A 27027-nucleotide genomic window follows, 5' to 3' on the forward strand; every position below is an offset into this window, starting at 1 on the left:
GAGTCTTGGTATCTGTGTCTATCTTGTACCTCTATAACAGAATATCTGAAACTGGATAATTTATAATTATCAGGATCTTGTTGGCTCACAGTTCTGGAATCTGGGATGTTCAAAGTCAAAATGCTAGTGCCTGGCAAAGGCCTGCTTGTTACATCACATGGTGGAAGGTGAGAGCGAGGGGAACAAACTGTACTCCTGAGAGCATAGTGCTCATGTCCTAAGTGCCCTTAGAAGTCCCACCTGTGCTCCAGTGACAACTCAATTCTGGCTTTGAGCTCTGAGGGGTCAGACATTTGAATTCTAACAGTTTCCAGGGTTTTATAGCTATGGGAAGGTGTTAAGTTAGTTATTGCTTCTACAAGACCTTTGAAACGCTTATAATGAAGTTACTCAGAACCCTAGTGCTTTGTCCCAGCCTTTCAGCTGAACTTTCAAGTAGTATTGGTTAGGCTTGCAGGCACTTTGCTACCTTAGCGCCTTTACTGCTGTCCTCTATGTGTAACTTCTTGCATTCCCCAGTTCTCAGAATAGGAAATTGCCTTTCAGAAAGGCCTTCTCTAACCGCCTTAATGAGGTTTCCCCAACAAATCTCTTCCATTGCTCTTTGTTTAGAATTCTTTTTTTTTTTTTTCATTTTTTTAAAATTTATTTATTTGAGAGCGACAGACACAGAGAGAAAGACAGATAGAGGGAGAGAGAGGGAATGGGCGCGCCAGGGCTTCCAGCCACTGCAAACGAACTCCAGACGCGTGCGCCACCTTGTGCATCTGGCTAACGTGGGACCTGGGGAACCGAGCCTCAAACCGGGGTCCTTAGGCTTCACAGGCAAGCGCTTAACCGCTAAGCCATCTCTCCAGCCCTGTTTAGAATTCTTGTTCAGTAGTACTTAGCTGTAATTATCATTTATTACGTCTTCAAGCTTTTGTCATGATTGATCCACCTACCTCTTAGATAATCATACATTGATTCTCAGATATTTATTGAATGACTATTTTTGCTAGACATTAAAAGGACAAACCTTGTGGGTTTATAATTTTAAAGCAAATAGTGATAGTCACCTATAGTCAGTCTCATTATTTTCAGAGTCCTTGTGAATCCATATAAATTTTAATCCTTGAACTAGTACTTCCAGACCTCTTGAAAGCATGAACTTGATTAGAGTGGTCAAAATTTTGAATCACATTTTCTTAGACATATTAGAGCAAAACAACAACAGCAGCACCCTGCCTTCTTGGTTTGGTCTCATAAACAACTATCATTTTCATAGTTTTGCAATTTTTGTACTTTTTTAGTGATTTTACTGTTACATTGGCTCTCTCCTCCCCTCACCTCAAGCATAGAAGTGTTAAAGTGTTGGACTGGTCCTGAACATAAGAAAGCGGTGATGTGCTTTAGGTTAAAGAAAAAAATGCCGTGTTAGTTAAGCTCTGTTTTGGTATCATAAAGTGCTGTTGGCTATAGGTTTCATGTTAATTAGTCAGCAATATAGCTCGTATATTGAATGAGTGACTTCAAACAGAAACACACTTGAAGGTTATATATTGGTTGGTGGGCAAAAATGAAATGACTGAATGTTGGAAGGAGTTAATTCTGTATCTCCTCTCTAAGCAATAGAAAAATACTTGCTAATTTGCTAATGATCAGGTATTTCCTTCAGGAGCAATGGTGAATTGTTTTCAGTGACTGTTCAGAGCATAACTACCACAAATAAGAATCAGCTCTGCTTGCATATAATCTTATGTGCAAAGAAAAGCACAAGACTGTGATGGGAAGTAATTGATGTGGTAGCAAAGAGACCTTTTAGTTAGAGTTTCTTAGGAAGCAGCATGTAAGTTGAGATCCATGGATCATATAAGAGAAAGATCATTTTAAAGCATAAAAATTCACTCTAAAACTGACTTTCTTCCCAGGGCTGAGGATAAAACTCAGAGCAACATGTTAGGCAAGTATTATGCCATTAAGCTATATCCACAGCCTGTGTGTTTTGTTTTGTCTGTTTCTGCTTAAATACACACACACACACACACACACACACACACACACACACATACATATACATATACATATATATATATAGTTTTTAAATATTTTATTTATTTACTTATTTGACAGAGAGAGAATGGGCGTGCCAGGGCCTCTAGCTACTCCAAACAAATTCTGGATGTGTGCACCCCCTTGTGCATCCTACTAACATGGGTTCTGGGGAATTGAACCTGGGTCCTTTGGCTTTGCAGGCAAACACCTTAACCGCTAAGCCATCCCTCCAGGCCATTGTCTGTTTCTGTTTTTAAGATATAGTCTCATGCCAGGTGTGGTGGCACATGCCTTTAATTCCAGTACTCGGGAGGCAGAGGTAGGAGGATGTCTGTGAGTTCAAGGCCATCCTGAGATGACATAGTGAATTCCAGGTCAGCCTGGGCTAGAGTGAAACCCTACCTAGAAAAACCAAAAAAAAAAAAAAAAGATACAGTCTTTCTGGGGCTGGAGAGGTGGCATAGTGGTTAAGGTGCTTTTCCTGTGAAGAGTGAGGACCCAGGTTCTCCAGTATCCACATAAGCCAGATACACAAGTTGCTTACATCTGGGGTTGGTTTGCAGTGGCTAGAGGCCCTGGCACATCCATTTTCGTCTCTCTCTGTGTGCCTCCTCCCCCTCTCAAACAATTACTTGAACAAAATATTTTGAAATTAAAAAAAAAAAAACATACTCTCTCTGTGTAACTCAGGCTAACCATAGATTCCCTGTGTAGCCCAACTGGTCTCAGAGTCACCATTCTTCCTGCTTTTGCCTCCTAGAGTGCTGAGATTATAGGCAGGCTTGATTTTTCTTTTTTTTAAGAATTGAAAGAAAAGCAGTGTGGCTGGAAGAGGAGAGCACAAGGTGAAGTCAGAGAAGAAAGCAGAAACTTGATTACTTGATTACGTTACTTGTTAGATATACTACTGTGTTTAATTTTGGAATGTATATTGAAAAACCAATGGAAAGTTCTTAACTGAGTGTGAAGTGATTTGGTTTATGTATTGAGAAGATAATCTGTCTTCTGTAAGGGGATGATTTGAACAAGGCAAGAGGTGAAATGGAATTATGTTAAGAGTTATGACCATCATATTTAATAACTGCCAAATCTATCTGCTTTACCTCTTGTAGTTCTTAGCTCTGTCCCCTCCTTGCTGGTGCAGTTTATCACCTTTGCCTAATCTACTTCCATAACTTCATTCTGACCATTTCCCCTTGTCCTTGCCCTACTGCAAGCCCATTTTCTCTCTTTAAACTGCCTGTGACTCCCCAGGCCCCTTGATGGCCTGGTGCTACCTTGCCTTTCAAGTGTTAACCTGTTGCCATGCTTTGCCTAGGACTTAGTATCCCATGTGACAGAATTTTCTTTGTTCTGTCACCCTCATACATTGTTTTGGGCTTGCTTGCCTTTTGCCCACAAACTCTTTGTACTTAACCACCCTTTGCAGGGGCAGGTGTTCCCAGTGTACTGGCCCATGGTACCCAAAGCAAGAGCTTCACATTCATTTCATGTCATCATCATCTAGTATCAGCCAAATTTTTGCCTTCCTTTGTCTCAGTTATACTGTTTATTTAATATGTTTTCCCATCTCCATGCCAGTTTTAGTTTATGGTAAAGATGTACTAACTGTGTGTTAAATAAATCTGTTAATGATTGCTTGCCAGTTGCTTGACCAGAATTAGGCAATACTTTTTTTTTCTTTATTTTGTTTTCTTTCGAAGTAGGGTCTCACTCTAGCCCAGGCTAACCTGAAATGCACTATGTCGTCTCTATGTGACCTCAAACTCATGGCGATCCTCCTACCTCTGCCTCCCAAGTGCTGAGATTAAAGACATGCTCCACCACGGCCATCTTGGCAATACTTTTTCTATATAGCATTTTTGTTCTAATTTTGTTTTGTTTATATTTTGGAAATATAAGGGTATAATGAGGAATTACATAACTAAAAGTCATGCTAGAGTTGAGCATGGTGGCAAACACCTTTAATCCCAGCATTTTGGAGGCAGAGGTAGGAGGACTGCTGTGAGTTCAAGGCCACCCTGACACTACATAATGAATTCAGATCATCTTGGGCTGGAGCAAGACCTTACTTCAAAAAACAAACAACAAAAAACCTAAAAATCCAAGCTATGAAACATCTGTTTAGTCCAAAAAATAATTATTTAGTGACAGAAGATAGTCTAATATAGAAATATAGTGAGCAAAACACTCCCTGTTCTCCTGAAGTTGAGATATGTGTGCTATCTACCAATACCCCATGTACTCATTCCAATCTACTATGTGTATTATTTGTGTTACATATAGACTTCAAGTTTCTGTAATAGTTTGGGAATTATAGAAAAGTTGAGTAGTTCAGAATTCTCATGTGACCCACAGTATAAGATGTTATCATTACATTACTGTGAGATGTCTGTTATAATTAATGAACCAATATTGGCAAATTGTTACCACCTGAAGTCTGTATTTTATTCAGGTTTAATTTATGACTCACGTCCCTTTTCAGTGCAGGATATCATCCATAGTACTGTATTACATTTCATCAAACCCTCAGGCTCCTGTGAACTATGCTGCATTTCAGAATTGATTTTTAATGATATTGACAGTTGAAGGAAGACTGATAGGTATTCTACAGAATATAAGATGTTTCTCAGTTGGAAAGTTTGCCTGATAATTTTCCCATAGTTAGATAGAATTATAGTTCTGGGGAGTAGGAACAGAGGCAAAATGTCATTCCTGACATGTTGAATCGTTGATTCATGATCTCATCATGAATTATCAGTTGATTGGTCATTTGGCTGAGGGAATTGGTGGTTGTGGAGGGTTTTGTTTTGTACCATGGCCTTTCCCCACCAACTTTGCTTGTTGAAAAAAGCAGACTGTACTCAATGGGTATGGAGTTGTGCTTCCCCGTGCTTTTTGTTCTTGAGGAGACAGTACCCACATAAATTATGGTAGGGGTTTTTTCTCATATATTAGTGAGACATTTATTTCTATCAATATGGAAACATGGTATTGTGTAGGTATTTCCTCTAAATTGAAACATTCCTCCTGGTAGGAATAAGGATGCTCATATGACTCGGAAGCTCACAAAACTTACAAGGCCTGCTTGCAGGTGATACAGGCAGTTAACAATTGCTAGGGGAGAATGAATGGAGACCCCAGAGGTGCCGCTTTCCTGAGTAGCCACCAAGGTTCTATAAATAGCTTCAGTAAACTCAATCTAAACTTGGCTGGACTCATTTCTTTGGATTGTTGTCTGTGCCCTACCTGAGATAAGTAGAGGTTTGCTCATGTCTCCCCAGGAAAGTGACAGAATACATGGTATTAATTTCTTTGTTCAACTAGTACTAGCTGTAGCCATTGGAAGCTTGAAGTTGGCTCCCTTGTCCCTTTGGCATACTAGATTACTATGGTTGTAGAGTCCTTAACTATTTTCTGATAGTGAGAGGTGCTCACCTTTTTTTGTTGTTGTTCATTTTTATTTATTTATTTGAGAGCAACAGGCACAGAGAGAAAGAGGCAGGTAGAGAGAGAAAATGGGCACACCAGGGCCTCCAACCACTGCAAATGAACTCCAGACGCATGCTCTCCCTTATGCATCTGGCTAATGTGGGTCCTGGGGAATTGAGCCTCGAACCGGGGTCCTTAGGCTTCACAGGCAAGCGCTTAACCACTAAGCCATCTCTCTAGCCCAAACTGTGTTGAAAATTGAAATAATTACTCTCCCGTGATTCCATACAGGCTTTGAAAATACTTGATGTACATATATAAGCCAGAATTAGTGCATAGATTTAAAAATATTCAATATTAGGCTAATTTGGTTTTATTTTTGTGATGCTTGTTTATCTGTTTTCATGTGATATGTATGATTATAAATTTTTCCTAAATATTTTATGACCACAGGTTTATACTTTAAATTTTTTCAGGTACAAGTTTCATTTTGCAAGTGATATTAAAGAATTTTTACATTTCTTTGGCTTTTAGGAGTACTTACAGTTGCCAATAGCTGAACAGATGTCATTGTGCCAGAAGTGTTTCAATGATTATATATGCAGAATAGTAAAATTGCTTAGTCTAAAAAAGGACTTCACAATATTTAGCTTTTGCTTGTAATTACCAGTCATGCTTGCCAGAAATTAAGTTTAGTTTCTGAAAGCATGGAATTTTTAATATGTTTTTCCTTTAAACATTTCAGAGGCTGTTACAAAACTGTCAGTAATTCCATTATATATACTTTATGCTGTTCTTCTGTTACAGTAATGAAATAACATACAGCAATGGGAGTATGTTGCTTAGAAAACAACATGGGCTGGAGAGATGGCTTAGAGGTTAAGGCACATGCCTGCAAAGCCTAGGGACCTAGGTCCAATTCTCCAGGTCCAATGTAAGCCAGATGCGTGTGGTGGCACATGCATCTGGAGTTCATTTATAGTGGCTACAGGCCCTTGTGTGCCTATTCTCTTTTTCTAATAAAGTTTAAAAAATAAAAACAGGATGCAGTTAATGATATTTATTTTAATAGTACCTGTGTTTAAAAAACAAACGGATTCCAAGTACAAACGAAAGACTTGAAGCAAAAATACTAAAATGTTGGGCTGGAGAGATGGCTCAGTGGTTAAAGGTGCTTCTTTATAAAGCCTGATGACCCAGGTTCAATTCTCTAGTACCCACATAGAGCCAGACACACAGGGTGATGCATGTGATGAAGTCTTTGCAGTGGCAAGAAGTCCTGGCATGCCCATACTTTCTCTCTCCCCCCTTGCAAATAAATAAATAAAATTATTAAAAAACTAAAATATTTTATTTATTTATTTGAGAGAGAGAGGCAGATAAAGAGAGAAAGAAGGAAGGAGAAAATGGGTGCACCTGGGCCTCCAGCTGCTGCAAATGAGCTCCAAACAAGTGTGCCACTTTATGCATCTGGCTTACATGAGTGCTAGGGAATCGAACCTGGGTCCTTAAGCTTTGCAGACAAGTACCTTAACTGCTAAGCTATCTCTCTAGTCCCCCCCAATACTAAAATATTAATAGTGAGTAGTATTAGATAGCATGATAATTGCTTTTCTGTTTTCCAGGTAGAAATAAATTGGCATATATTACTTAAGTAATGAGGAAAATGGAGGACTTTATTAAATTTCAGGAAAAGAATAAATTCTGTAGTGTTTCTCTGTTGGACACTATTTTTTGTTTGTTTCATTCTAGATAATGAAGAAGAGTCTACAATTCAGATTGTTTTTCTGTATTATTTACTGGTGAACCAGTTCTTACTTTGATAGTAATAACACTAAAGCTTATTGACATTTATAATTTTATTTTATTTATTATCATGTCAAAGGGATCTTTCCTTTAGTTGTACATAGAAATGGATTGAGTAGAAGAGTTAGCGCCCAGTGTTGAGGAACTGACCTCAGTGGCCCTGGTGCCTGCTTAATTGGAACAGAGTTGGAGACTGAGGACACCCAAGTCAGACACAGAGCCTGAGTACCACACCCCACAGCCATATTGAGCCCTCAGCCCTCCTTTTGAGGGACAGCTTATCATTGTATAGCTGCTTCTAATTTTTCTAGCTTCTTGTAGTGGGGGTGTGTGTGAATTAAGTTCATGATATAAGCTTGAAAGTTGCAGAGTGGCCTTTTCAGGCCGTTGACTGTGGTTGTCTTTGGGATGGCTCATAAGTAAATTCTAGTTTTTAAAGCTATGTTTTAGGGTCTGGAGAGATGACTTAGCAGTTAAGATGCTTACCTGCGAAGCCGAAGGACCCAGGTTTGATTCCCTAGTATCCATGTAAGCACAAGGTGGCACATGCATCTAGAGTTCATTTGCAGTGGCTAGAGGCCCTGGCACACGCCCGTTCTTTCTCTCTCTCTCTCTGTCCCCCTCTCTCAAATGGATGAATAAGTAAATAAATAAATAAAAATGTGGCTTATGATCCCTCATTACTGAAAAAAAAATGATGTGTTCCAGTCTTCAAATAGTTTTTACAATGTTTAAATTTATATTTGTGTGTGTGATAAAGAAAGAGGGAGGGAGAGACAGAGAATAGCTCCATTTCACTACTTTGTATATGGAGTTATGTGGGTGCTGGGGCATTGAACCTCAGCTAACAGGCTTTATAGGCAAGAACCTTTAACCACACAGCCATCTCCCCAACTCCATCCCACAAATACTTTGTTTTATATATTTTGTTTTTCGAGGTAGGGTCTTGCTCTAGCCCAGGCTGCCCTGGAATTCACTGTGTAGTCTCATGGTGACCTCAAACTCAAGGCAATTCTCCTACCTGTGCCTCCCAAGTGCTGGGATTAAAGACGTGTGCCACCATGCCCAGCTTTTTTTTTTAAAGGCTGGGTTTCAGTCTACCCCAGGGTAACCTGGAACTCATTCTAGTCCCAGGCTGGCCTTGCACATGGGGTGATCCTCAGATCTTCCATCCTCAGCCTCCCTAGTATTTGCTGACGTGTGCCACCTATTCTGGTCTTAATTTTTTGTAAAGTAGTATTAAAGACAAATTTCAAGTATTTTTTTCTTCAGTAAACCAAACTGCCTATATTCCTCTCTGCCTCTTCTTACTTTCTTTTTTTTAAAAATTTTTTAATTTTTTTTAAAATTTATTTATTTGAGAACGACAGACACAGAGAGAAAGACAGAGGGAGAGAGAGAGAATGGGCGCACCAGGGCTTCCAGCCTCTGCAAACGAACTCCAGACGCATGCACCCCCTTGTGCATCTGGCTAACATGGGACCTGGGGAACCGAGCCTCGAACCGGGGTCCTTAGGCTTCACAGGCAAGCGCTTAACTGCTAAGCCATCTCTCCAGCCCTAAAATTTTTTAATTTTAATTTTTTATTTTTTTGGTTTTTCGAGGTAGGGTCTCACTCTAACCCAGGCTGACCTGGAATTCACTCTGTATTCTCAGGGTGGCCTTGAATTCATGGCAATCCTCCTACCTCTGCCTCCTGAGTGCTGGGATTAAAGGCGTGCACCACCACACCTGGCTCCTCTTACTTTCTTAATGAACCGTACTTTTAAACTGTAGAAATATATTCAAAGGGACTGGTTTTGTTTATTTGTTTGTTTTGTAAAGTAGTCCTTGTCCCGAATGGCCAGTACCTTACCTCTCCCCTTCCCTGGCTGGGAAATACATGCAGGGTTGTTAAGACTGGAATGTTCATCCTTCTGGCTTCTTGCTGAGGTGGTCTGTTTTGCTAGAAGGTTCTGATGTGTGTATAAAGCAGTAGAGGGATTATCACAGCATTTGGTAGCCCTGCTCTGGAGTTAGAATTGCAACACTAAAATCTGGGTCAGCATCCAAGGCAGGCTCATTTCATGGAGTTTGGGGAGATTGGTTCCTGTGTGTGCAGGGTACTGCTGTGTGGCCTAGCTGTCTGTGCGCAGGGTACTGCCGTGTGGCCTAGCTGTCTGTGCACAGGGTACTGCCGTGTGGCCTAGCTGTCTGTGTGCAGGGTACTGCGTGTGGCCTAGCTGTGTGTGCAGGGTAGTGCCGTGTGGCCTAGCTGTCTGTGTGCAGGGTAGTGCCGTGTGGCCTAGCTGTCTGTGTGCAGGGTACTGCCGTGTGGCCTAGCTGTCTGTGTGTGCAGGGTACTACGTGTGGCCTAGCTGTCTGTGTGTGCAGGGTACTACGTGTGGCCTAGCTGTCTGTGTGTGCACGGTAGTGCCGTGTGGCCTAGCTGTCTGTGTGCAAGGGTACTGCGTGTGGCCTAGCTGTCTGTGTGCAAGGGTACTGCCGTGTGGCCTAGCTGTCTGTGTGCAGGGTACTGCGTGTGGCCTAGCTGTCTGTGTGCAGGGTACTGTGTGTGGCCTAGCTGTGTGTGCAGGGTAGTGCCGTGTGGCCTAGCTGTCTGTGTGTCGGTAGGCTGGTACCTTCCATCAGAATGCCTCTGAAATCTTCAGTAGGACTTTACAGTACACTAAAATGATAATCAAGCACTATACAGAACAGAATACTAAAGCATCACTGAAACCAATCACAAAACTGTCTACTCAAAAACTTGAGAAATAATTATATAGCATCCCCTGAGCCATCACCCCAGCCCTATCATAAAACCAGAGTAATCTAAAAATGTAAGTGGCTATTTTGTTTTAATACCCACTCGCAGTACTGAAAAGTGAAATCTTTCCAATAATTTATCTTCTTCCCTGCAAATTAAGTGTATTCTATAAATATGTTTACATATGCATAAATGCATATTTCTATTCAATGTTATTCTAAAAAAGTATATTTCTCTTTTTAAAATTTATTTACTTACTTATTTAAGAGAGAGAGAGAGGAGAGAGAATGGTCACACCAGGGCCACCAGCCACTGCAAATGAACTGTGCAGATGCATGCATCTCCTTGTGCATCTGGCTTACATGAGTCCTAGAGAGTCGAACCGGGATCCTTTGGCTTTGCATGCAAACACCTTAACTCTCAAGCCCCTAATTCTTTTTTTTTTTTTTTTTTTTTTGCTTTTCAAGGTAGGGTCTCACTCTAGTCCAGGCTGACCTGGAACTCACTATGTACTCTCAGGGTGGCCTCGGACTCACAAGTGCTGGGATTAAAGGCGTGCGCCACCACACCCGGCTCAGGCCCCTAATTCTTATTTTTAAAATTTATTAACAATTTTTTTTGTACCTGTATATAATGCATTTTGATCATATTCACCTCCTATTACCTTTTCTTACTGTGTAGTCTCAGGGTGGTCTCAAACTCATTGCAGTTCTTCTACCTCTGCCGCCAGGGTGCTGGGATTAAAGGTGTGTGCCACCATGCCTGGCTGGTTTTTTTTTTTTTTTTTAATATATTTTATTTTTATTTATTTGAGAGAGAGAGAGAAAGGCAGAATATATATAGAGAGAATGGATGTACCAGGGTCTCTAGCTCTCCAGCCACTGCAGACAAACTCCAGATGCATGTACCAACTTGGCATCTTGGTTATGTGGGTCCTGGGGAATTGAACCTGGGTCCTTAGGCTTTGGAGGCAAGTGCCTTAGCTGCTAAGCCATCCCTCCAGCCCTCTGTCCTTGTTTTTTAAGACAGGGTCTTAGTACATAACTATTTGAACTTGCTATGTAGTCCAGACCAAGCTCTCATTCTTCCTTCCTCAGACTCCCAAGTACTGAGATGGCCAGTCTCTACCATTTTTAATATTTTATTTTTATTTATTTGAGAAAGAGAGAGAGAGAGCATGGGCACACCAGGGCCTTCAGCCACTGCAAACAAAGACCCAGGTGCATGCGCCCCCTTGTGTGCATGTGCAACTTCACACACGGTGTCACTGTGCATCTGGCTAATGTGGGACCTGGAGACTCAAACATGAGTTCTTAGCTTTGCAGGCAAGCGCCTTAACCACTAACCAATTTTTTCCAGCCCCAGTCTCAACCATTTTAACCAAAACAATGTATTAGTTAATATACATAGTTATTTTCAGGTAACTTCCGACAAGAAGAAATTCTAGTTCAATAGATACACACTGAAAAATAAGTGCAGGAGAGACAATTGGACATAGTGGCTGAGTGCAGAGCCATAGTGCATTGGAGTGGACTTGAAGCCTGGCATCCCTGTTCACTAGCCTCATTTACTTAGCCATTCTATGACTTTGTTTCCTCATCCTTTTTGGGGGGCGGGGGAGAGATTGTGTATGTGTGTAGTGTAGTATGTTTGTGTGATTTGTGAATGTAGTGTTCACACAAGTTTGTGCCTTTCAAGGGTCCCAGGGTTCACCTGCAACTAAGTGTGCTTGCCTCTGATAGCCAGAAAGGAATGACTGTTGTCCCCTTTCATTGTTCTTCTGTCTTTCCAACAGGAGTTTCTTACTGATCCTGGAGCTTGCCATCTACCCCTCCCCCAACTCTAGATTGCTGTTACTAACATGTATGACCACACCCAGCTGTTTATGTAGGTCCTAGGAATTCCACTCCAGCTGTTAGGCCTTCTTTGGCCCTCATGTTTTGATAGGAAGTGCTCTAGCATGATGTAGAGCTTGGTGCATGAGTGTCTAGCTCATAGGAAGATATTACTGTATCTCAAGATTACTGTGCAGAAAGCTGCATATTCATATCAGAGGGCCATAACATCAAGAGACATGTTAGAATAAAAGGACTAACATTAAATATACGGGCTTCCATGCTTTGATTTTGTTCTCAGCAGTGTTTGTTATCCCTTTTTAAATATTCTATTTAGACAAAAATGGTATTAGAACTTAGTTTCATCCTACATGTCTTTGTATAAATTTTTGTTTTTAATTAATATCTGGTGTTTGTTCACAGTGGCTGAAAGGCCCTGGTATTCCCATTCTTTCTCTCTGTCTCCCTATCAAAAAAACCATAAAAATAGGCCAGGCATAGTGATGCACGCCTTTAATTCCAACATTTGGGAGGCAGAGGTAGGAGGCCACCCTGGGACTACATAGTGAGCAAGACCCTACCTCGAAAAACCAAATATAATCAAATAAATAAAAATAAATAAATCTTTTGCATTTTTCCCTGTGAAATACCTCTTTGTGTGTGGGGGTGGGGCAAAGTTTTACCTGGTACAAAAGAAAGAAACTGGTATACCAGAGCTGCACCCCAGAGCTGGGGATCTCAGGATTCAGCCTTGAACTGCTGGGAATGTCAACTTCTTTTGGAGAAAACCACAAGATATTTTTTTTGCAAAAACAGGATGGAAGTTAAACCACAAAGTTACATTAAGTTACTGTCAAACAAGATCATTACAAAAAAAGTCACACAGTATTCATTATTACATAGGTGGCGTAGGTAGAACTGAGACAAGAAACACTTTATGCTGTGGAATCACAAAGGTATTTAGAAACAGAGAGGTATAGGAAGGTCATGGCACATTGCACAGAGGGGTCATCCTATTCCTTAGATAACAGAGAACACCTGCATTTTGCAGTAAGACCCTGTGGTAAGGATTCCTGGAACTTCTCCTTTATCTGTCAGGAAGATCAGTTTGGAGGCCTCCATTATGTGTGCCTAATGGCAAGGGCTGCACAGGAGGATGTTTAACTAGGTCTTTTATGTCCCTTTGCATTCCATTTTTCATTTCCCTATCTGATATGACACTGAATCGAAGCCTTGACTTACTTAACACAGTGTCTAGGGTGTTTTCATCTCAGGGGGTGTATTGCAGCCTCAATACCATGAGTTTAAGGGCACTTATTTTATTCTTTATATATCTCGTTAGAGAATTAATAATGCAGGGTCCTATGGCAAGGCCTAAGAGCAGTAGTATTAGGGACCAGCAATAGAAGAGTCAGGGAAGTTAGTCATGGAAACCAACTAAACATAGACTGCAACCAATTATTAGTGGCTTATCTCTGAAGTTCTCTTTCTTTGAGATTTTCTCTAACTAAAGCCAGTGTATCTTGGATTAATTCTGACTGGCATAGAAGCAACAAGTTCTACCTAAAGCCATACATAAGCCCCTTTGTTTCACAAAATGGCAGTCTAATCCTCTTCTATTTTGTCCCCTCCACTTTCATGGCCATTGAAGTGGTTAGGATGACCTGGTGGGGGCCCTTCCAACGTCCCAATATGGTTGTTTCTTGATCCAAACTCTGTCACTGGGCTGAAAGGGATGGGGCAAACGGTGTGTCTGAAAAGCAGGCTTGACTGTTGGAACAATGGACTCCTGGACTCTTTGTAAGACTTGGATAGAAAGAAGCCTTTCATTAGTGGCCTCCAGCCACCGCAAACGAACTCTAGACGCTTGTACTGCCTTGTGCATCTGAATAATGTGGGTCCTAGGGAATCAAGCCTTGAACTGGGGTCCTTAGGCTTCACAGGCAAGCACTTAACCACTAAGCCCTCTGATTCATTTTTTTATTTGTCCTGAACTCTGGGGATGACAGGCACAATGTAATTTCCAATTAAACCCCAAGGTCTTGGTCAGTTCCCTAGTGATTTTTGACACAAAGGCAGGCCCATTATCTGATCTTATCCTGAGGTGCAACCCATAGTGGGGAATTATCTCCTCTAACAATTCCTTAGTCACTCTTTGGGCTGTCTCAGACTGGGTCGGGAAAGCTTCCACCCATCCTGAAAAGGTATCAACATAAACAAGTATTTGTATCCATACTGATCTGGCTTTCCCTCTGAAATCACCTTTCCATTATCTACCTGTTTCCTCTTCTCTCACTTCCATTGGTGGTACCTTACCAGAGGAGGCATTTGTCTGTTGGCAGGCATGACAGCGGGTAGTGACTGAGTCCATACCTGGGGAAAACAAACAAACAAACTTATTAGCTTGGCTAGCTTGTTGCTTCCTAAGTGAGTTCCTTCATGTAGTTGTTTAGCCAGTCTCCGCCCTATGAAATACCTATTTAAAAAAATTCTTAATTTATGACAATTTTTCTTTTTTTTTTTTTTCTTTTTTTCTTTTTTTGGTTTTTCGAGGTAGGGTCTCACTCTGGCTCAGGCTGACCTGGAATTAACTATGTACTCTCAGGGTGGCCTCGAACTCTCGGCGATCCTCCTACCTCTGCCTCCCAAGTGCTGGGATTAAAGGCGTGCGCCACCACGCCCGGCTTATGACAATTTTTCTACGTGTATATATTTTGATAATATCTAGCTCTGTTACATTCTGTTGTCTCCCTGTCCCTCTCACTAACACAAGTCTCATTTCTACTTTAATGTACATTCCCTTTTGTAACCCACTCAGTTTAATTGGGGTTGCTTATATGAGTATCAGTGGGGAGTTATTTACCATGGGCAAGTAACCATTGTCTAAACTACTACATATTTCAAAAACCTGTATTCTGCCAAACTGGAAAATCTGGAGGAAATGGATAAATTTTTTTATCTATATGGTCTACCAAAGTTAAACCTAGAGTAGGTAGATCTGGGTAAAGCTGTAACATCTAATGAGATTGATGTAGTAATGAAAAACCTCCCAACCAAAAAAAATGTCCAGGCCCAGATGGAGTTAATTGCTAAATTTTACTAGATTTGTACAGAACTGAAACCAGTGCTTCTCAAGTTATTTTGTAAAATTGAAAAGGAGGGGGACTGGGGAAATGGGTGAGTGGTTAAGGTGCTTACTTGCAAAGCCTAATGACCCAGGTTTAATTGAACACTGCCCTGTAAAGCCAGATGCATAAAGTGGTGTGTGCATCTGGAGCTTGTTTGCAGTGGCTGGAGGCCCTGGCATGCCCATTCTCTCTGTTCGTCTCTCTTCTCTCTGTGTTTACAAATAAATAAATAAATAAATTTTGTTTTGTTTTATTTTTTTCGAGGTAGGGTCTTGCTCTTGCCCACACTGACCTGAAATTTACTACATACAGGCCTCAACCACCCTGGCAATCCTCCTAACCCCACCTCCCAAGTGCTGGAATTAAAGATGTATGCCACAACACCTGGCCTGGTAATTACAATGTTTAATTCTAAAACCAGGCAGAGACATATACAAATTATAGACCGATAATCTTGATGAATTTAAAGGCAAAGTTTTAAAATAAAATCCTTATAAATCAAATTCAAGGACACATTAAAAATATCATCCTTTTCAATCAAGTAGGTTTCATTCCAGGTATGGTTGAATGTAGAGAATTTGGTTAACATAACATACATATAAGTAAACTTGAGGACAAAAATTACATGATCATCTCAATAGATGTAGAAAAGGTCTTTGACAAACTATAACATCCTTTCATGATAAAAAAAAACATTGAAGAGACTAGGGATGCAGAGATCATATCTAACATAATAAAGGCTATATGTGACAAACCACAAGCCAGCATCATATTAAATGGGGGAAAACTTGAAGTATTCTCACTAAGATCTGAAACAAAATAAGGGTGTCAACTATCCCAACTGCTATTTAAGATAGTACTTAATGCCTTAGCTTGAGCAGTAAGACAAGAAAGAAATAAAAAGGATACAAATTGGAAAGGAAAAAGTCATACTAGCCTTATTTGAAGATGATAAGATTCTGTATTTGAGACTCTAAAGAACCCACCAAAAAAGGGGGGGGGGGCTGGAGAGATGGCTTAGCAGGTAAGGCACCTGCCCACAAAGCCTAAGAACTCATGTTCAAATCTCCAGGTCCCACATAGCCAGATGCACAGTGATGCAAGCACACAATGTCGCACATGTGCACAGTGGGGCACACATGTCTGGAGTTAGTTTGCAGCAGGCTGAAGGTCCTGGCATGCCCTTTCTCTCTCAAAAGTAAATAAATAAATAAAACAAAACAACAACAAAAAACTCCTACAGCCAAACCACTCTTTCAGCAAAGTGACAGAATATAAAATAAACATACAAAAATAAGCAGCCTTCTGATATACCAATGAAAAACTCAGAAATCAAAGAAACAGACTGTGGTGGTTTGATTCAGGTGTCCCCCATGAACTTAGGTGTTCTGAATGCTGGGTTCCCAGCTGATGGAGATTTGGGAATTAATGCCTCCTGGAGGGAGTGTATTGTTGAGGGCTGGCTTATGGGTATTAAAACCAGTTTCCCCTTGCCAGTGTTTGGCACACCCTTCTGTTGCTGTGGTCCATCTTATGTTGGCCAGGGGGTGATGTCCACCCTCTGCTCATGCCATCGTTTTCCCCTGCCATCGTGAAGCTTCCCCTCGAGCCTGTAAGCCAAAAAAAACCTCTTTTTCCCAGAAGCTACTCTTGGTTGGGTGATTTCTACCAGCAATGTGAACCAGACTGCAACACAGACCTATTCACAATAGCTACAAAAATTTAATATCTCAGAACATCCTTAACCAGGGAAGTGAAGCACCTCTACAACAAAAACTTTAAAACCTTAAAGAAATTGAGGAAAACACCAGAAGATAGAAGGATCTTTCATACTCATGGATTAAAAGAATTAATATTGAAGAAATGCCCATCCTACCAAAAGCAATATACAGATTCAGTGCAATTCCACTCAAAATTTCAACACCATTCTTCACAAAAATAGAAAAAAAGTCTTAAAATTCACATGGAAGCACAAAAGGCCTTGGCTAGCCAAAAATGTCCTCAGCAAAAAAGAATACTGCTGGTGGTATCACCATACCTGGTTTCAAGTTATACTACAAAGTCATAGCAATAAAAACAGCATGGTATTGACACAAAAACAAACACAGACATCAATGGACTACTCTAAAAGATCCAGGTATAAGTTGTAGTGACTACAGCTACCTGATCTGTGACCAGAAACACACACTGGAGAAAAGAGAGCATTTTCAAGAATTGATGTTGGAGAAACTGGATAATAACCATGAGGAGAAAAATGGATCAAAGCCCTCATAATTCCTGAAACTGAAATGACAAGAGAAAAAGTAGGAAGAAGACTTTCTAAATAAGAACAGCAGCCCTGGAATAAGACAAACAGTTAATGGGATCTCATTAAACCAAAAAGCTATTATATAGCTAAGTAAACCTTTAACAGAGTCAGTAGACAACCTGTGGAATGGGAAAAAATCTTCACCAGAGATTTAATCTGACAGAGGTTTAGTATCTAGAATATACATATAAAACCTCAAACTAAGCAGTAAAAGCCAACCCAGTTTAAAAAAAACAAAACCAGGGCTGGAGAGATGGCTTAGCAGTTAAGTGCGTGCCTGTGAAGCCTAAGGACCACGGTTCGAGGCTCGGTTCCCCAGGTCCCACGTTAGCCAGATGCACAAGGGGGCGCACGCGTCTGGAGTTCGTTTGCAGAGGCTGGAAGCCCTGGCGCGCCCATTCTCTCTTCCTCTATCTGTCTTTCTCTCTGTGTCTGTCGCTCTCAAATAAATTAAAAATAAATAAATAAATAAAAGATTGCAAGAGTTTAGTCACCTGCTGCATACAGACCTCTCCCAAAGTTGTAGAAATGACCCTGAAAGTGGGAAAATAAAGAAAGTTGTCCTGTGGGCTCGAGAGATGGCTTCTTGGTTAAAAGCCAAAGGACCCAGGTTCAATTCCCTAGTACCCATGTACCAGATGTGCAAAGTGATGCATGTGTCTGGAGTTCATTTGCAATGGTTGGAGGCCCTGGTGCGCCCATTCTCTATCTGCCCCTACCCCCTCTCAAATAAATAAATGAAAAATATTTTTAATGTTTTTTAAATATATTTTTAAAGGATTAAAAAATTATTTTATTTGAGAGCAACAGAGAGAAAGAGGCAATGAGAGAGAATGGGTGCACCAGGGCCTCCAACCATTGCAAACCAACTCCAGACGCGTGCACCCCTTGTGCATCTGGCTGATGTGGGTCTTGGGTAGTCGAGCCTCGAACTGGGGTCCTTAGGCTTCACAGGCAAGCGCTTAACCGCTAAGCCATCTCTCCAGCCCTTAAATATATTTTTTATTGATAACTTCCATAATTGTAAACAATATCCCATGGTAATCTCCTCCCTCGCCCCACTTTCCCCTTTGAAACTCCACTCTCCATCATATCCCCTCCCCCTCTCAATCAGTCTCTCTTTTATTTTGATGTCATGATCTTTTCCTCCTATTATGATGATCTTGTATAGGTAGTGTCAGGCACTGTGAGGACATGAATATCCGGGCCATTTTGTGTCTGGAGGAGCATGTTGTAGGGAATTCCGCCCTACCTTTGGCTCTTACATTTTTTCTGCCAACTCATCCACAATGGACCCTGAACCATGGAAGGTGTGATTGAGATATTTCAGTGCTGAGCACTCCCCTGTCACTTCTCAGCACCATGGTGCCTTCTGAGTCATCCCAAGGTCACTGCCATCAGAAAAGAGAAGGTTCTTTAAGCAAAAGTGAGAGTAGCATTAATATATGGGTATGAACATTAAAAGAAGTACTTACTGGGCAGTTTGGTGAACATAGTATATACTTTTAGCCAGACAGCAGCAGACATTACACTCCTAGGGCTCATGACTACCTCTATTGTAGGTTTTCAGTATCAGGGATATATTCCTTCCCCTGGAATGGGACTCCAGTCAAATTAGAGGGTAGTGGTTTCCCCCATAACAGACATACCACTATTGTACCAGTTGGCTCATTTGGCATGGCTGGTCAAATATAAGGCTTGCAGTATCCACTGTTGGGTATCTTCACTGGTGAACTCGCTCTCCCAGTGAACTGCATGTAGCCTGGCTTTTTCCAGCTTTCTGTCAGCTGGTCTACATGGAGGAGGCTTTCAGCTCAGCTCCAGCAGGATTTCTCAGTCACCTTGTAGCCCAAGTATGTGCACTCTTCAGCAATAGGGGGTTACCATCTATTCCTGGTGGGAAATCAAGGGCCTTGGCATTGGCCTGTAATGTTTTGGGGGCATCTGGAACCTCCCTAGCCAACAAGCCACTGGAAGGTATCCCATCCCTGGCACTGAAAATTTTCTAGCAACAATCTACAGCTCCTGTGTGTTCCATTGTCCAAAAAAGTAGGTTTCCAACTTCCAGTTAAGATGGCGGTGTAGGTACCACGCCAAAGCAGCCTAGAGGGGAAAAAGACCAAAAAAACCTCAGCAAAATACACACTTTTACTAAAAAGTGAGGTGTATAGGAAATTGAAGCAGCAGTGGAGAAGTAGAAGAGATCCAGAGCATCCAGAACCCACACAGGCCGGCAAAAGCGGCACCAGCAGCTCCTCCAACCGCGGCAGCAGTGGTGCACCAGAAAGCCGCCAGACTAGGCTCCAGCTGCAGGAAAAGCCACATGCGGGGAGCTTCCACTCACACCGGCGCTCTCCGCAACTCAGGAAACATGAAGGGAGAGCGGCAGTGAGCAACGGAGGAGCAGACCATGAGGTACAAGAACACGTGGAGCAGTGAGAGAACCACAGCAGCTGTGGCTCCCTCCCCTCCCCCACCGCGTGAGCCCAGCTCCAGCGAACAGAGCAGCGTCCCGGGACCCGGCCACGCCAACTTGGGCTGAAAGTGGGACCCAAGCAGGAGCAGAGTTCGGCAGCAACATCAGCACCTCTGGCACCAGTAACAGTGGCCCAAGCAGCAGCAGACCTAGGAGCGTCAGCAGCGGCAGACGCAGCAGCAGCAGTGGCAGTGGACCCAGCAGCAGCAGCAGCAGAGACAGCAGCAGCAGTGAGCCCAGCAGCAGCAGCTTCAGCTGCTGACAGACTCAGCAGAGACAGCTTTAGCAGCAGCAGTTCCAGCAGTGGGGGTGTGGATCGGCAGGGCCACAGTTGCCAGGCTCGATTTGCAGGAAAAGCCAGTGCCCAGCTCCAGAAATCAGAACAGCAGCCCAATGACCCAGGCAGCAACTTGACTGAGACCAAAATCATTCAAGGTAACTGGGATTGCACCAGGGAAGGGTCTCACTTGGATCCCACAACAGACCAGAAATCTTAACCTCTTTGTTGATAGAGGATCTGGTTGTTATAATAACTACTCTGGCATACACACTTGGGGCTGTTTTTGACTGAATGGGTACAATGTTTAGTTAACTTTTAGAATCTACCTGTATTTTATTCCACTCAGCCTACTTGAATACTCCCATAGCAGGGAAACTCAACCCCTAGGAACACCTTTGTAGATACTCTCAGAGTCTTAAGAGCCACACCTAACACCTTAAGCTCCTACCCTGAGAATATATAACATCAAATCAATTGATACAGCTAAGAATACCCAGCTAGCTAGAAAATCCAAGCATTAACTTAATCCAAGATGCAAAAATATATACATTATAACACAAGAAACACTAAAAAGCAAGACGATATAAATCCACCTAAAAGTATTAAGGCATCAGAAATGACAACCAGTGAGAACGAGTTAGAGGAAATGCCTGAGAAAGATTTCAAAAGAATGGTTGTAAATATGTTCCAAGAAGTCAGAGAACAAATCAAAGGAGTCAAAGAGGAAATCAAAGGAATCAAAGAAGACGCAGGACACCAATTTCATGAAATAAAGAAGGCAATACAAGACATAAATAAGGAAATAGAAATAATAAAGAAAAACCAGTCAGAATTACTAGTAATGAAGAACACAGTTAATGAAATAAAACACTCTGTAGAAAATCTCACCAGTAGGATGGATGAAGGAGAGGACAGAATATCTAAGCTAGAAGACCAGGTGGCAGATCTAATACAGTCCAACAAAGAGAAAGTCAAACTTACAGAAAAGTATCAGTGGGAATTTCAAGATATTTGAAACATCAAATATAAGAATTCAGGGCATAGTAGAAGGAGAAGAATTCCACTCCAAAGGCATAGTAGGCGTCTTCAACAAAATCATACAAGAAAATTTCCCCCAAATTGGGAACGAGTTGCCTATGCAGATACAGGAAGCCTTTAGAACCCCAGCCAGACAAAACCTGAAAAGAATCTCTCCTCACCATACTATAATCAAACTTCCAAGCACACAAACCAAAGAAAAAATATTGAAAGTAGTTAGAGAGAAAAATCAAGTTACCTACAAAAGCAAGCCCATCAGGATTACAGCAGATTATTCAACACAAACTTTAAAAACCAGAAGGGCTTGGAGTGATATATTCCAAGTTCTGAAAGATAACAACTGTCAACCAAGGTTACTTTATCCTGCAAAGCTATCCATTCAAATAGGCAGAAAAATAAGGACATTCCATGACAAAAGCAGATTAAAGGAGTATTTGAAGACAAAGCCAGCTCTACAGAAAATACTTGATAGAATCCTCCATGCTGAAGAAAAGGAAAAGCACACATATAAGGAACCTAGAAAAAACAAGCAATACTGAAATACTAGTTAACAGAAGAGAGCACAGGTAGAACCGGAACCACAAAAAAAGGCAAACATAAACACACACCTTTCAATAATATCTCTTAATATCAACGGCCTCAATGCCCCAACAAAAAGACATAGGTTTGCAGACTGGGTGAAAAAGCAGGATCCTACAATTTGTTGTCTCCAAGAAACTCACCTTTCTACAAAGGATAGACATTATCATAGGGTGAAAGGATGGAAGACGGTGTTTCAAGTAAATGCGCCTAGAAAACAAGCAGGGGTTGCTATCCTAATATCAGACAAGGTAGACTTCAGTCCAACGTTAGTCAAGAAAGATAAGGAAGATCACTTTATATTGATGAAGAGCACACTCCAACAGGAGGACATTACAATCCTAAACATATATGCACTTAATATGGGGGCTCCCAAATTCATCAAACAAACTATTAGAACTAAGGTCACAGATAACACCAAACACAGTGGTGAGGGTGACTTTAACACCCCACTCTCATCAATGGACAGGTCATCCTAGGAAAAAATAAACAGAGAGGCATCTGGACTAAATGAGGTCATAGAAGGAATGGACCTAACAGATATATACAGGACATTTCATCCAAAGGCTGCAGAATATACATTCTTTTCAGCAGCACATGGAACATTCTCTAAAATAGACCATATATTAGGAAACAAAGCAAATTTTAACAAATTCAGGAAAATTGAAATAATTCCTTGCATTCTGTCTGACCACAATGGAATTAAACTACAACTCAGTAGCAAGAAAGGCTATAGAGCATACACAAAATCATGGAAACTAAACAATACAGTACTAAATGATGAATGGGTCAATGAAGAAATCAAGAAGGAAATAAAAAAATTTATAGTATATATAATGAGAACACAACATATCAAAATCTCTGGGACACAATGAAGGCAGTTCTAAAAGGTAAATTTATAGCCTTAAGTGCCTATATTAAGAAATTAGAAAGGTCACAAGTAAACGACCTAATGCTTCACCTTAAAGCCTTGGAAAAAGAAGAACAAGGCAAACAAAAAATCAGTAGGCGGGAAGAAATAATAAAGACTAGGGCAGAAATTAATGAAATAGAAACAAAAAAAAAAAAATCCAAAGAATTAATGAAACAAAGAGTTGGTTCTTCCTTAGCAAATCTGACCAAAAGAAAGAGAGAAGAGACACAAATTAATAAAATCAGAGATGAACAAGGTAACATCACAACAGATTCCAGAGAAATTCAAAAAGTCATAGGGACATACTATAAAAGCATATACTCCACAAAGTATGAAAATCTGAAAGAAATGGATGATTTCCTTGATCTATATGACCTACCTAAATTAAATCAAAATGAGATTAATCACTTAAATAGACCTATAACAAACATGGAGATCTGAGCAGTTATCAATAATCTCCCAACTAAAAAAAGCCCAGGCCCAGGACTGGATTCACTGCTGAATTTTACCAGACCTTTTAAGGAAGAGCTAACACCATTGCTTCTTAAGCTTTTCAGGAAATAGAAAAAGAAGGAATTCTACCAAACTCCTTCTATGAGGCCAGCATCACCCTGATACCAAAACCAGGCAAAGATAGAACAAAAAAAGAAAATTACAGACCAATCTCCCTCATGAACATAGATGCAAAAATTCTCAACAAAATATTGGCAAACAGAATACAAGAGTATATCAAAAAGATCATTCACCCTGACCAAGTAGGTTTTATCCCAGAGATGCAGGGATCGTTCATATACGCAAATCTATAAATATAATACATTATATAAATGGGTTGAAGGGCAAAAATCACATGATCATTTGATAAAATCCAACATCCCTTCATGATAAAAGTCCTACAGAGACTGGGAATAGAAGGAACATATCTTAATATAATAAAAGCTATTAATGACAAGCCTACAGCCAACATATTACTAAATGAGAAAAACTGGAAGCTTTTTCACTAAAATCAGGAACAAGACAAGGGTGTCCAATGTCCCCACTTTTATTTAATATAGTTTTGGAAGTCTTAGCCATAGCAATATGGCAAGAGACACACACAAAAGGGATACAAATTGGAAAGGAAGAGATCAAGTTATCATTATTTGCAGATGACATGATTCTATACATAAAGGACCCTAAAGACTCTACTAGCAAACTGTTAGAGCTGATAAAACCTACAGCCATGTATCAGGTACAAAATAAATACACGGAAATCAGTAGCCTTCATATATGCTAACAACAAACACACAGAGGATGAAATCAGAGAATCACTCCCATTCACAATTGCATCCAAAAAAATAAAGTACTTTGGAATAAACCTAACCAAGGAAGTAAAGAATCTCTACAATGAGAACTTTAAAACACTCAAGCGAGAAATTGCAGAAGACACTAGAAAGTGGAGAAACATCTCTTGTTCCTGGATTGGAAGAATCAATATTGTGAAAATGGCAATCTTACCAAAAGCAATCTACATATTTAATGCAATCCCTATCAAAATTCCAAAGGCTTTCTTCATGAAAATAGAGAAAACAATCCAAAAATTCATTTGGAATCACAAAAAACCTCGAATATCTAAAATAATACTGAGCAACAAAAATGAGGCTGGTGCTATCACCATACTTGATTTTAACCTATACTACAGAGCCATAGTCACAAAAACAGCATGGTACTGGCACAAAACAGACATGTAGATCAGTGGAACAGAATAGAGGACCCAGATGTAAGCCCAAATAGCTATATCTACCTAATATTTGATAAAAATGCCAAAAATACTCTTTGGAGAAAGGACAGCCTCTTCAGCAAATGGAGTTAGGAAAACTGGATATATATCTGCAGAAGGATCAAAATAGATTCTCTCACCATGCACAAGAATTAAGTCCAAATGGATTAAAGACCTTTACATCAGACCTGAAATTCTGAAACTGCTAGAGGAAAAAGTATGGGAAACCCTCCAACATATTGGTCTTGGCAAAGACTTTCTGAATACAACCCCAATTGCTCAGGCAATAAAACCACAGATTAATCACTGGGACCTCATGAAATTACAAAGATTTTGCACTGCAAAGGACACAGTAAAAAAAGCAAAGAGGCAACCTACAAAATGGGAAAAAATCTTCACCAGCTCTATATCTGATAGAGGATAAATATCTAGGATATACGAAGAACTCAGAAAGTTAACTAATAAGGAATCAAACAAGTCAATCAAAAAATGGGCTATGGAGCTCAATAGAGCATTCTCAAAGGAAGAAATACGAATGGCATATAAGCATCTAAAAAAATGTTCTATGTCACTAGTCATCAGGGAAATGCAGATTAAATCTATATTGAGATTCCATCTCACTCTTGTCAGATTGGCCACCATCATGAAAACAAATGATCATAAATGCTGGTGGGAATGTGGAGAAAAAGGAACTCTTCTACACTGCTGGTGGGAATGCAATCTGGTCCAGCCATTGTGGAAATCAGTGTGGAGGTTCCTAAAACAGCTAAAGATTGATCTACCATATGTCCCAGCTGTAGCACTCCTAGGCATATATCTTAAGGAATCATCTCTTTTCCTTAGAAGTATGTGCTCAACCATGTTTATTGCTGCTCAGTTTATTATAACTGGGAAATGGAACCAGCCTAGATGTCCCTCAACTGATGAGTGGATAATGATGTGGCACATTTATACAATGGAGTTCTACTCAGTGGTAAAAAAAAAAAAAAGTGAAGTTATGAAATTTGCAGAAAAATGGATAGACCTGGAAAGGATTATACTAAGTGAGGTAACCCAGGCCCAGAAAGCCAAGCGCCACACGTTTTCTCTCATATGTGGATCCTAGCTACAGATGATTGGGCTTCTGCATGAGAATGAAAATACTTATTAGCAGAGGCCAGTAAGTTAAAAAGGAGATATAAAGGGAAGAGAAAGGAAGGGAGGAGGGTACTTAATAGGTTGATATTGTATATATGTAAGTATAGTGATTGAGATGGGGAGGTAATATGATGGAAAATGGAATTTCAAAGGGGAAAGTGTGTGGGGGGGGAGGGAGGGAATTACCGTGGGATATTTTTTTATAATCATGGAAGATGCTAATAAAAATTAATTAAAAAAGTAGGTTTCCATATGATTTATTTATATCCTCTTATATTTTGATTAGCTCTCCCTCCATCTTTCCTTTACTCAATCTCTTCCCCTGGCCTCACTTTTATGCCCTTTTTTTTAAATTTTTTTAAAATTTTTTTTATTTTTAGTTATTTGAGAGCGACAGACAGAGATAGAAAGAGACAGATAGAGAGAAAGAATGTGCGCTCCAGGGCCTCCAGCCACTGCAAACTGAACTCCAGGTGCTTGTGCCCCCTTGTGCATCTGGCTAACGTGGGTCCTAGGGTATCGAGGCTTGAACCGGTGTCCTCAGACTTCACAGGCAAGCGCTTAACCGCTAAGCCATCTCTCCAGCCCTTATGTCCTTTTTTTTTTTAATGAGAGAGAGAGAGAGAGAGAGAGAGAGAGAGAGAGAGAATTGATTCGCCCTCCAGCCTGCTATTGAACTCCAGATGCGTGTGCCATTCTGTGAGCATGTGCAAACTTATGCACTTGCATCACTTTATGTGTCTGGTTTGCATTGGATCTAGAGAGTCAAACATGGGTCCCTAGGCATTGCAGACAAGTGCCTTAACTGCTAAACCATCTCTCCAGCCCCCAAATATATATATTTTTAAAGTTGATCTGGGTGTCTTGGCACACACCTTTAATCCCAGCACTTCGAGGGAGAGGTAGCAGGATCACCATGAGTTCAAGGCCACCCTGAGATTACATAGTGAATTCCAGGTCAGCCTGGGCTAGAGTGAGACACTACCTCAAAAAAAAAGAAAGAAAGAAAGAAAGAAAGAAAGAAGGAAAGAAATTAAAAGAAAATGAAAATTTCCTGCATGTAGAATCTTAATAAAAATTTCACAGTAACAAAAACATAGGAAGATTGGCAGACAAAACAAATAGAGTGAAAGGGGGAAATATGGAAATAAATGTGAAATGAAAGATAAAAGATTGATGTGTATTATTATATTATTAACATCTCCCATCTGTAGACAGGGTGTGTCATACTGACCTAAGTTGCTCTTGAAAACAAAATGAATAGGTGAAGATAAACTAGAAATTGAAAAGTAGGGAAAGCCAAAGGACCCAGTTTCAATTCCCCAGGACCCATATAAGCCAAATGCACAAAGTGGCACATGCGTCTGCAATTTGTTTAAAATAGCTAGAGGCCCTTGTGTACTCATTCACTCTCTCTCTCTCTCTCTCTCCAATAAATAAGTAAAGATAAAATATTATAAAAAGAAACTTCAAGGGTAGATAATTTAATTAAGAAAAAAGTTGTGAGGGCTAGAGAGATGGCTCAGTGGTTAAGGGGCTAGGTGGAAAAAAGGATT

At 40.5% G+C, this 27027-nt stretch overlaps 1 protein-coding gene across 4 annotated transcripts in view; it reads left to right on the plus strand.

Annotated features, from left to right (window-relative positions):
- Positions 1 to 27027, plus strand: part of Kiaa1958 (KIAA1958 ortholog) — a 176519-nt gene that overhangs the window by 42067 nt on the left and 107425 nt on the right. The window lies entirely within an intron of this gene.

The sequence above is a fragment of the Jaculus jaculus genome, chromosome 1 (genome assembly GCF_020740685.1).
Source record: "Jaculus jaculus isolate mJacJac1 chromosome 1, mJacJac1.mat.Y.cur, whole genome shotgun sequence".
Lineage (NCBI taxonomy): Eukaryota > Metazoa > Chordata > Mammalia > Rodentia > Dipodidae > Jaculus > Jaculus jaculus.